This window comes from Tamandua tetradactyla, chromosome 12 (genome assembly GCF_023851605.1).
Source record: "Tamandua tetradactyla isolate mTamTet1 chromosome 12, mTamTet1.pri, whole genome shotgun sequence".
Taxonomy (NCBI): Eukaryota; Metazoa; Chordata; class Mammalia; order Pilosa; family Myrmecophagidae; genus Tamandua; species Tamandua tetradactyla.
Window position 1 is genome coordinate 100,441,614 of NC_135338.1, and position 12,326 is coordinate 100,453,939.

Below are 12,326 nucleotides of genomic sequence, written 5' to 3' on the forward strand. Positions count from 1 at the left end.
CAAGGCTGGGCAACCCTGGTGTAAGAGGAAACCCGCACGGAAGAGAGCAGGGGGCCAAATCCACGACTCCTTGAAGGAATTACGCTCTGCCGTGAACAGGGGGCCTCCCAAGGAGGTGGGAGAGAAGCTGTCTGAGGCTGTAGAGCTTGCCTTGGAGACAAAGCCGAAGGGAGACACGGGAATCCCCCGGCAGGGCCCGCCGGTGAGTTATGAGTTGGCCTCTGTCTCACTCTCGCCTCTGTCACACTTTTTGTTCCTGGATGGCTCTGACACAATCAATTCATTTAGAGAATCTCGAGTGCAGAGTGCAGAGGAAAAGTATATTAGTAAGATGAACAGAATGCGGCTGTTTGTCCACATGGGCAGCCATGAATCTCCTGGTCTGGGCTTGGCGGCAGAGTGGAAAGTGCTGGCCGCTGGGCAGCTGCCAGGACAGGCCATGCGGTGGGCAGGCTGGGAGGCCACGAGCTTCAGCGTCTGGTCCAGGAGTGTGGCGGGGGCCCTTCTAGGTGCCAGTGCCACAGGGTCTCGTCCACGTCACAGGGTCCATGTCACAGGGTCCGGCCACGTCACAGGGTCCATGTCACAGGGTCCATGTCACAGGGTCCGGCCACGTCACGGGGTCTTGTCCATGTCACAGGGTCCGGCCACGTCACAGGGTCCATGTCACAGGGTCCGGCCACGTCACGGGGTCTTGTCCATGTCACAGGGTCTCGTCCACGTCACAGGGTCTCGTCCATGTCACAGGGTCTCGTCCACGTCACAGGGTCTCGTCCACGTCACAGGGTCCATGTCACAGGGTCCGGCCCATGTCACAGGGTCCACGTCACAGGGTCTCGTCCACGTCACAGGGTCTCGTCCATGTCACAGGGTCCATGTCACAGGGTCCGGCCCACGTCACAGGGTCCGATCCAGGAGTCCAACCCGGGCCCCCCAGCAGCCGACGTCACAGGCCGTCCGTGGCGCCGCTCCTCGGCCCCTCCTGCTTCGGGCCGTGTCTTCCATAGCATGTGAAGGAAATGCTTCTATGTTTGCAAGTCAAAATAAAGGGGAATTCGTAACAATAGAGAATTTTATCTCAATTCAAAAAGATTTTAAGTTTTTAGATGTCCATGAATATGCCATAAAATTTGCCATTTTAACCATAGAATTCAGTGACGTTAATTATGTGCTTTCATAACCACCATCTAGTTTCAAACACTGTCATCAACCCCAAGAGAAAGTCTGTACCTTAAACAGTAACTCCGCGTTCCCCTCCCCGCCCCTGGCAGCCTCTAATCCATTTTCTGTCTCTGTGAAGGCGCTTCTCCTAGATATTCCATATGAGTGAAGTATACAATATTACTTCTTGCGTCTTGTTCATTTCACTTAGCACAGTGTTTCCAAGGCTCACCCACGTTGGAGCAGGGATCAGAACTTCGCTCCTTCTGACAGCTGAATACTATTCCATAGCATGGATAAAGCACATTAGGAATTCCGCTCACCGATTGATGGATGGTTGTTTCCACCTTCTGGCCATTGGGGATATGCTGCTGCGAACCCTGGCATGCAGTACCTGAGCCCGTCTCCAATCCTTTTAGGTATTAGCCTGGAGGGGAATTGCTGGACCATATGATAATTCTGCGTTTACCTTTTTTATTTCCTTGGGGGTCTTTGCATCTCAAGCGTAGATCTTAAATTTAGGCAAGATATTTTCTTTAATACCTTGATTTTTCTGTTCTCTTTAGGAATACAAAACTAGTTGTACAAGTGATCTCCTTTGTTTTCCATGTCTATACGTCCTCAATAATTACCAATATCCTTATTTTTTCTATTGCATTTGAGGGCTTACTTAAATTTATCCACATGAACCTGATTATATTTTCAGCCACATTTTACATGTTTTCATATGGCTCTGTAATATTTTTATTTTTCCCTTCATTTCTTTCCTATGGCCTGCCAGCTAACTTTACATCTCCTTCTGCTTTCTTGTCTCCGCCATGATCTCCTCTGTCTCTTGCATCTCTTTTGAATCTCTTTCTTTTAGAAACAATCGTCTTGTTCTATAACTTTATTGAGATGGCAGAGTACTATCTGTCTAAGCTGTTTCTCTTTGGATAACTTCTCTTCTGGGTTACTTTGCATTTTTTATGGAAAGATCCAATTTATGTTTCATCTTTTTCTTTGAATGGTATTGTCTAACTACTAAAAAAGAGTAAAAGGATTAGAGACTCCACTTTGTTTTAAAGTTATTATTATTATTTTGCAATTCTCCCTTGTGGAGGTTATAGTTCACAGACAGCTCTTTAAGTCCCAGGTTCCCTGCCTTCCCTCTGACCCCCATTGTCCTAACCTTCCTCCCTCTGCCCCCCTCTGGAGTCTTCCTCCTCTAGTCGCCAAGCTGTGGACTTTAGGTTCTGATCATGTCGTTAGCTCTGCCCCCAGGGCCACCAGCCAGATCTCAAAGAGTCCCTTCATGACGAATGCTACAGCTCTGGGAGAATGTGCACCCCTCATCCAGGTTCTGAGGGGTGCACTGCCACGAGCGCTTTGCTCTCAGCTGCCTTCGGGACTGAAGAGTTGCTCAGTCGCTAGGGCCTTCTTTGCAGCTGCCTTACCTGAAGAGTCACCTTGGCAAAAGTCATCCCGGGCAGCCCTCACCCAATAACTGGCTGATGCAGGGCTCTAAGGGACCAGCCCTGCAGCCACCTCGGGAGTTCTGAGGCCCATGCAGCAGCAGAGCTCACCTGTGGAGCGCTGACACCTTGGTTGAGCTTGTGCAGGCACTGAGCTCCTTTCTCGGCCTGGTCCTGCTCCGCCCCCCCCCCCCCCCCCCCGACCCCAGGGGCTGACCTCCAGAGCCTGAAAACCCTGACATCATCTCCCTCTGGGATTCGGCTTCCCGGGAAACCCAACCAGCGGCCTGTGCTGGCTCGCAGGGAGCACCTCGGCCCCTGCCTGAGCCCAGGTGGGGGCTTTGACTTGTCAAAGATGAGTCTTCTCTTAATTTTTCCCACAAGTTTTGAGGTATGAAAATGCAGTAAAATTGCTTTCATTCTTCCTATATGTAAGTAGAATCCAGAGTCAAAATCATGAATTTCAAAATTTTGACATAATTTCAAGCTTTTAGAAAAGTTGCAGAAAGAGTTGAAGTTGCGTGTACTCGCCATCTCGGGTCACCAGTTGTTCGCATTTGTCCCATTTGTCCTGCCGTTCTCACTCTGTGTGCGTACGCTCGTGTGCAGAGACGCGTGTGTCCTCACTCTTATCGTCTGGACCATTTGGGAGTTAGTAGTAGACCTTAAGTCCCCTCATCCCTAATGACTTCCGTGTCTATTTTCTAAGAATCAGACACTCTCTCTCATAATCAGGAAATTTAACACTGATACAATACTCTGTCAATTGTGGTTCATATTTAGTTTTGTCTATCATTCTGATTTCACCTTTTTTAGCTATTCTTTTCTGGTCTAGAATCCAATCCAGAATCATTCCTTGCATTTTATCATCATGGATCTTTAATCTGGAAGAGTTCCTCGGTCTTTTTTTTTTTTTGCCTTTCATGGCTTTGAAGACCACAGGGCAATTATTTTGTAGATTTTCCCTTCATTTGGGCTTTTTTTTTGGTGTTTCATTATGATTGCATTCATGATTTTCATTTTTGGCAGGGATATCTCAGGAGTGCTGTTGGGTTGCTCTCTGTGTATGTTTTTTGGGGGGCGGCGTTATGTTTGTTTGACCCAACACTGGAGATGTTAGCTGTGAGCATTTGGTGAAGGAGTCCACCAAATTTCTTCTCCATAAAGTCACTATTTCCCCTCGCAATTAGTAAGTAATTTAGAGGAGATATTTTGAGATTCTGTAAATATCCTTTTACTCATTGAATTTTCACCCACTAATTTTAGCATCGATTGTTGATTTTAAACTCCTTAATTCCTTCTCCATCTCTTATTTCTTGTGTATGTAAGGAAGAGCTGACTGTATTTATTTATGTCAGAATGGACTCATGGATTCTTATTTTAGTTAGTACTGATGCTGAAATGGTTTCCTCCTGATTAATCTGATTCCCAAGTTGCCCCTGGAACCTCTTCAGCAGGCTCCTGTGTCCTATCACTTTTTGAGCATAACCATATTTTCTGCAACAAGATGTCCCAGGGTCATATGTGCTTTCCCTGCCCCAGCCCTGGAATCAGCCGTTTCTCCAAGGGACTATGGATCCATTTATTGAAGAATGGCATTTAGAAACAAAACCCTGAGTACTAGGGTGTTCACTGCGGCTGGACAGGTGCTCACAGGCGCTCTCAGCTGATCAGAGAAGAAACTATGTGTCTAGATATTATTATATGTATCCATATATCTCTATGCATACCGATAGATCTGAAACTAAATATTGTGAACCATTCTTTCTGCTCCAATCCCACATTCCGGGGGAATTCTCGCCTCCTCCTTCCATATTTGTAACTCCCTTCTCTAACAGCGAGGAATTGGCTTCCCTTATCCTCAATAAATGTGCGCATTTGCCCCAGCCTAGAGTACACACGCAGCATTTCATGATTGTTACTAGACACCCCTGTGAGAAAGCTAACCTACTAACTAGACTTGAATATGTTTTTCGTTGTGAGGCAAAAGTTACACATGATGAAATGCACAGAAATTAAGTGTGTGATATGCTGAGATTTGCTCTGCGTGTTTGCCTGTGTAACCACGTCAGGACCAGGACGTAAACGACTCCATCAGCCCAGAAAGTTCCCACCCGTCACCTTCAGTCGGACTCCATGTGTCAAGGGCGACTACTGTTCTGAATTTATTGCCACAAATTAATTTTGCCTGTTCTTGAACTTCTCAATTAAGTACATACCCGTTTGTGTCTCATTTCTTTCATGTAATAGTATTTTTGAGATTCATCCTTGTTGCATGTATCAGTTACATTCATTTTCATTGCTGAGTAGTCCGATAGTATCTCCTATTGATGGATATTTAGTTATTTTCGGCAATTATGAATAAAATTACTATAAAAATTTATATAAATTATCTTTATGGACAGATATTCTCATTTTTCTCGGGTAGATACCTAGCATGTGGTAGGATGGTTATTTGTTTAACTTCATAAGAAACTGCCAAACTGTTTTCCAAACTAATGGTTTCCACAGTGATTGTACATTCCTACAAGCAGTGTATGAGGGTCCCAGCTGCTTCACATTCTTGCCATATTTGGTGTTATAAATCTATTTAATTGTAGTCATTCTGGCAGATGCGAGATGGTATCTCATCATGGTTTTAACTTGCACTTCCCTGATGACAAATGACACAGAGCATCTCTTCTTACCCTTATCGGTCATTTGTACATCTTCCTTCAAGAAGTGTCTATTCAAATCTTTTGCTCATTTTTAGTTGAGTTGCTTGTCTTTTCATTATAGATTTGCAGCAGTTCTTTATGTATTGTGAATACAAGTCTTTTGTTAGATTTATGTATTATGGATATTTTTTCCCAGCCTGTGAATCTTTTTCATTTTCTCAGTGGTGTTTTTTGTTAAGCAGAATATTTTTATTTTGATGTTATCTAGTTTGTAAAAATGTTATTTTATGTTTAGTGCTTTTTGTGTCCTTTCTAAGAGATCTTTGCCTATTCTCCTGCTTTTTTTTCCTTAGGAGCTTTATATTTTAACTTTCATACTTAGGTCTATAGTCCAGACCAAATTAACTTTCATGTGTGGTGTGCAGTAGGGGACAAGGTACGTTTTTCACCCCATACATTTTCCAATTATTTCAACTCCATCTGTTTAAAGACTTTCTTTTCCCCATTGATTGCCTTGGTGCTTTGGTTGAAAATAAATTGTCTTTTTCGTGTGTGCCTGTTTGTAGGCTCTCTGTTCTCTTCAATCAGTGTAGTTATCTATCCTTCTGCCAGTACCACATTCTCTTAATTACTGTAGCGTTATGGTAAAGTTTGAAATCAAGTAATGATTTCAAGACCAAAGCTTAAGTGTGCTTAAGCTTTGGTCTTCTTTTTCAAAAACGCTTTGACTATTTTACATCCTTTGCATTTCCACATGCATTTTGTAATTAACTCATCTATTAATAAAAAATAAATCTTTGATGAAATTTTCCTGGAATGGTGCCAAATCTATAGATTAATTTTGGGGAGAAGTGAAATCTTAGCATTAATGTGTCTTCTAGTCTATGAACTCTGTGTAGACTTCAGACTTTGACCCTTTGATGTTCTCTCTCAGGATGTCTGCGTGCATTAATGCATGCATGTGTGGCTATGCATGTTTGACAGGTGAGCCACGCAAATTTTTTGCTGTTCTTTCATTGTGCTGAAAGCTGTCACTTCGATCTCTAGCACCTGCCCTCTGGCTCAGCAAAGGGAGGCCATGTCTGTAACCCAGTGCTGGAGAAGGGTGAGGGAGCTTCAGATGCCACAGGTGGGGTGGAAAAAGGCCATTGTGGTCATCTGGTCTCCAGGTGGACCATCTGAGATGTGTCCGCCATGTCACGCTGTTGGCCTAGCCCCTGTCCTTGATTACCCTGAGTGTCTGCGTCTCCCCAGAACTGGACCTATTTCCAGTACCCCTCAATTACCTGAGCCTCGGAAGGCTCAGGCTGCAGAGAGAGATTGAGGAGACAACTTACCCTATCACAAAGTACTGTTTTTAATTCAAGCAAATAATGTTGGGTTGATCAATTAGTATGCAGTGGTCCCTAATTTTTTTAGCTATTTATTTTTATATCTTTGCAAACAAAGTGCAATGGATCCAAATACCCTTTTTGCCTGAGCTATTGTCTCTGTCCATTCGGGCAGAACTCACTTATTCAGCACACACCTCTTGTATGCTATGATTTTTGCTTAATAAATTCCTGTGGTGTAATAAGTTCTGTAAAATCAATTTTTCAAGTATATTAAAATGGAACTGAATACTTCAAAGAAATAAATCTTATACCTTGGACATACATTCTAGAAATTTATTAAATACAAACTAGGTAATAAGGTAGTGCTTTCTAACAAAAAATGAATATAAGGTAGACGTAGCCTTAGAGAGATTGGCTGGAAATAGCTATTGCCATGATGAAAAGCAGAGGAAACAGAAAAACACCAAAATAACATCCAGTGGGTGAACGGGGGTGCCATGGACAGGTGCGCAGGTCATAGACTGGACGAGATGCGCAGCCAAGGAGGCTGTTTCTGCTCTGCTCCTCGGGTCAGGCCCTGGGACCGGGTCCTCCGAGGGGCTGGGCACGGCCTGAGAGTGAAGGGCGCTTCCGCAGAGTGACTCGGAGTTGCTCGTAGGACTAGGAAGTTAGGAAAATGTGTCATTAGGGGAATTGATACTCTGCCTTTTAGCAAGTAGGCTTCTCCCGGGCACCCCAGCAGAGTGGGACCCAAATCAGTTGGCCCCAGGGGCTTCCCCGCCAGCCCCTTACTGGGTATTGTGTAGACCCAGCTTCTCGTAACACACTATACAGGGTTCGGAAGATTCTAGGTAGTCACATGCATTCAAGTACGTCAGTTGATTGATTCCACTGAATTATGAGCAAGGCTTGAACATCTAAACTTCCAAAGCCACCTAAAATAAAGTTTCATATATGTCTGGAAAACAATAAAATGTAAGACAAAATGCAAAGGCCGAAGAGTGTGAACTCACAGGTCTTGGGGGAAACTTCTCCCAGCATCTCCCAGGAGGAGCGGGGAGGTGTGAGCGCTTTCCCTGAAACTGAGCCTCCCGAAATGGTTGAGGCAGGCCTGCTGGGGTGGGGGTGGGGCTCTCCTGGGGTGTCAGGACCACACCCCCGTGGGGAGAGAGGAGGTCCTTTTACTAGCAGTCACGGGAAGTATGGAGGAAAATGTGGGTCCGTGGGGGGGGGGGTGGCTGGCAGGGGCTGACTCCAGACGGGCTTGATCTTCCCCACAAACCCCCCCCCCCCCATGAGATCCTCTGGCAAGTGTGTGGGGGGAGGACAAGCAGAGATGGAAAACAGAGGGGTGGGCCGTTTGGGAATATTTTAGGCTTAAACGTATTGCATGGTGGTGGCCAGGATTAAGTATTTGGTGACTTGTTTTGTTTTAAAACAGAAGTAAAAACAGTAGACCCTCAAAGGAGAAAATTCAGGGCATTTGTTCATTGTCATTGATTTAAGCATTATAATTTCATTCATGTTTTTAGAATTGTTGCTCTGTGTAATCCAAGTTTTTGAAGGTTATGGACTTTTAATGATTTTACAAATGGAAACGTGCAGGTTAGCGGGGCGTGGATGAATTCCCATATCGTGAGCTCCCGTGCGCCGCACACACCTGGGCCGCTCCCCGAGGCCCCTGTGGCCCCTTCCCGCCCTGCTGCCCTCACCAGGGGACCCAGAACCTAATTTCTAGAGGCTTCGCCCAGTTTTGTCTAAAAGTACTTTAAAGGCTCTTGGATAAAATCTTAAATGATTCATTTGCTGCTCAAACGATAGTGTGTCAGGTTCTGTACTCGTCAGTATGTGCGTGTGTGCACACGTGCATACATGTGTGTGCACACGTGCATACATGTGTGTGCATGTGTACATGCACGTGTGTGCATGTGCGTGCGTGCGCGGCCGTGAGCCAGAGAGCCTCTTCCTCGGGAAGCTTGGCCCAGGCCTGCGCTGTGCGGGGGTGGGCGCCAGGGGACGCGGGTCAGCAGTTCTGGCCCGGCCCGCACCCCTCCGCTTCTCCCAGACGCCTGGGTAGGAGGCTGCGCGCGGGAGGGTCAGGGGTCGGAGAGTCGGGGTCAGGGGTCACAAGGGAGGGAGCTCCCCCAGTCCGCGAGGGGTCTTGGCGATGGGTGGGGCCCAGTCGTGCCCACTGCCCATGCCCGTGGGAGCAGCACCTCCAGTTCCCGGCGCCTCCGTCCGCGGGTGGGCCTCCGTCTTCACGGGGCCTTTCCGGGCTGCAGGTCTCTGGGGGGTGAGCTGGGGGGGGGATGCCGCAGGGCACCAATCCCGCCGCCCTGCCCTCCAGCGCCCTGCTGCTCCATGTGGTAGCCGCGAGCCCCTGTGGCTGTTTGCATTTTAACTACTTAAAAGGAAACGAAATGAAATAAAAATCCGGATCCCCCGTTGCCGTTTTCAAGTGACCCGTGGCCACAGTGGCTAGCGGCCCCCGGGACTGGACGGCCCCGAGGGGAACGTCCGTCACCGCAGAAGGTTCCACCGCACGGGGCGGCCCGGGGGCTTTTATACTCACCCTGGTGGTGACGATGATAAACAAAATTGTGTATATATATATATAAACTCTCGGGTGAAGAGTGACCGGCGAATGTGAAGTCAGCAGAGGGAGAGAGGGCAGGGGCGGGACGCAGGGGCGGCTGTGGGAACAGCTGGCTCCGGCCACGTCCGCTCCCTGAAGTCCCCGTCTCGGCACAGAGGCCCCTGTGTCGTGGCCTCTCCCATCCCTCTGACGCCTTGGTAAGGAGCAGCCCTTGTCGAGATTCTCGACCTAAGAACTGCAGGAGCCCTGAGCAGCTAGAGCCCCAGATGTGGTCCAAGGGTTTGCAAGTCCCCAAGCTGCAGCCGCGGTGGGGCCCACCTCCCACGCGAAGGCGCTGCCGTGGCGCGGCGGGAGGCGCGGGTTTGCAGGAGAAACCGCAGGACCTGGCGGGGTAAGGAAGTGACGTGCCGGGCATCCCCGCCGTGCGCCGAGGTCCAGAGAGCCTCATCTCCGCTTCGTGTGGGCAAAGCCGCCAGGAGGCAGCAGGAGCCCGCGGGAGCCGCGTCCATCAGCAGGGACGCTGTTCCTTAGAGGCGCAGGAGCGGCCCCCGGGGTAACCATGGAAACGTAAACTGGCACCCGCAGCGCTCACAGAGCCTTGTCAGGCTGCGCCACGACGGGGGAGTTTAAGTGAACGCTGGAGCCGCCTGCTGCAGGGGACCGCGCATTGAATTCACCACTGCCGCCGTTAGCCGTCGCTGTACCCCCCCCCGCTGCCCTGCACCCGATCCTCACTGCTGGATACATGAGAGCCCTTCAGCCTCTTCTCTGCATTTTAAAATGAAAAGATTTTTCTGGCCTTTCCTTGGACCGGTCAGCTGATTTTCCATCAGCTTCATGTAGAACAATAAGTGAAGATGGCCTGGCACTTGTCCCTAGTTGTAGTCTTGCAAATTCAAGGCGAACCGCCAGGCTTAGCGCCTGGGACCCACCCAGCTGCTGTTCGCTCTTCGACGGGCACCCACCTGCCCAGATGAGCTGCGGGGGGACCAGAAAGGCCACGAAGAACAGGGAAGGAGCCCAGGACCCACTCTGAGCTCCGCATGCAGCCCTGCCCGGGAGGACACTGGGCCCTGGGCTGGGTCAGCCGCTGGGGCTGCCCAGACGCTGGGGCTGGCTCAGCCCTGCCCGGGACTGCACCAGGAGCATGTGCCTGGGGGCTTCTCCGGGGAGAAAGGGAGGCAGAGATGGGACTCGAGGGGTCACGGTTACTCTAATGCCTAAGAGGCAGGTTTGAACCCAGGCACCCGGGAATGCCAGGCCTGCCCTCTGGGGCGTGTATCAGGCCATGTGATGAGCCTTTTAGTGACACGAGAGTCGAGGCCAATGGAAGACACAAATCCCTGTTTCTTTGCTCCCCCTTTCCCTTTTAACAAGTTTCTTCTCTAATGACCATTATCATGGTAGTAATTATAACTATGCTACATGTGTATCAATTTGTACTTAGGATTGTTCTTTGATGCACTGATTTTACATCTGGGAATCCATCCTAAGAAACTATTTATAAATACAATGGAAAAAACTTAATATGGAAAAAGATGTTGTGTCGGTTTGAACCTGTCGTGGACCCCAGAAAAGCCAAGTTCTTTAATCCTCATTCAGTATTGCTGGATGGGAGCTTTTTAATGTTTCCATGGAGACGTGACCCACCCAGTTGTGGGTGGTAACTTTTGATTAGATGGTTTCCATGGGGATGTGTCTTCATTCAAGGTGGGGTTATTTCCTAGAGCCCTTTAAGAGGGAACCATTTTAGAAAAAGCCAACAGAACTGACAGAGCCCACATAGCCAGAGACCTTTGGAGATGCAAAAAGCAAACGCTCCCAGGGGAGCCATTGAAGAAGCCTGGAGAGAAGCAAGCAGACATCATATGCCTTTCCAGCTGAGGGGGAAATTCCAAATGTAATCAACCTTCTTCGGTCAAGACATCTTTCCCTGCATACCTTAGTTTGGACATTTTTATAATCTTGCCTTAATTTGGACATTTTCTTAGCCTTAGAGCTGTAAACTTGCAACTTAATTAAATTCTCCTTTTAAAAGCCATTCAATTTCTGGTGCATGGCATTCTGGCAGCTTTTACAAACTAAAACAGATGGTTAATGCAGTATTGAAAAATTTGGGGGGAAAACCTTTAAATGTGAAATAATAGGAAAATGGTCAAATATATTTATGCCTGCATGACTGGTTATTAAGTTGTCATTAAAATGATGTGTGTGAGGAGAGGACAATATAGAAAATGCTCATGTCGTTAAGAGAACAAAGAAGATGGTAAAGGAATATGCATAGTCATGACATTGCTATGTTTAAATTTTGCATGGAGGAAAAAGATAAATATTAAGAATGGCTGATTGGATGGAGAGCTAAAGGTAATTTTCTCTTCTTTTTATTTCTCAATAGTTTCCACATTTTCTTGTTATTATATAATGGAAAATATATACTTAGGGAAACCTTTCTATTGAATTTAAAACAACTTCACTATTCTTTTATCTCAAAATTTCTGTTTAAATTATCTTTACTCCGCCTTTGCCTCCCTGTCGTAAAGCCCTTGTCCTGCACCGCAGTCTCAAGCTGGTTCCTTTGCTGTCTCAGAGAAGGGAAGGCGGGCCCACGTGTTCTGTGCTGGAGGCTCTGAGGTGGCCGGGGCCAAGCCCGAGGTGGGCTGAGAAGGAGGGAGTGACTGGGGGCCCCAGCTGCTCAACAGTGTCACGCTGTTGTCTCCACACAGCGTTCACTGAGCTGACGGAGAATATACAATCAGCTGTGTGATAGACTAAAGGTAACCACTGGCTGAATAAGACCTGGTGTATAATTTCCAAAAGGAAAAGGGCCGAAAATGTAAAGAAAACTTGAGCAACAAATGAATATTAGTGATAAAAGAAGGAACTATTTAAGAAAAAGAAAACAGATTGCATATAATAAAATGACAAAGACCTATCATATCCTTTTAATAATAAATGTGAATGTTTTAAACCTCTCTAGGAAAAGGCAAAGACACATTTTCGTCCATGAAATTAAAATCTATTCTGTTTATAAGAGCACATACCTGAAGAAGAGAGGTGAAAAAACTAAAGGACCAATTAAGACACACAAAGCAAATGCAAACAAAAAAAAAAAAGGGATACAATA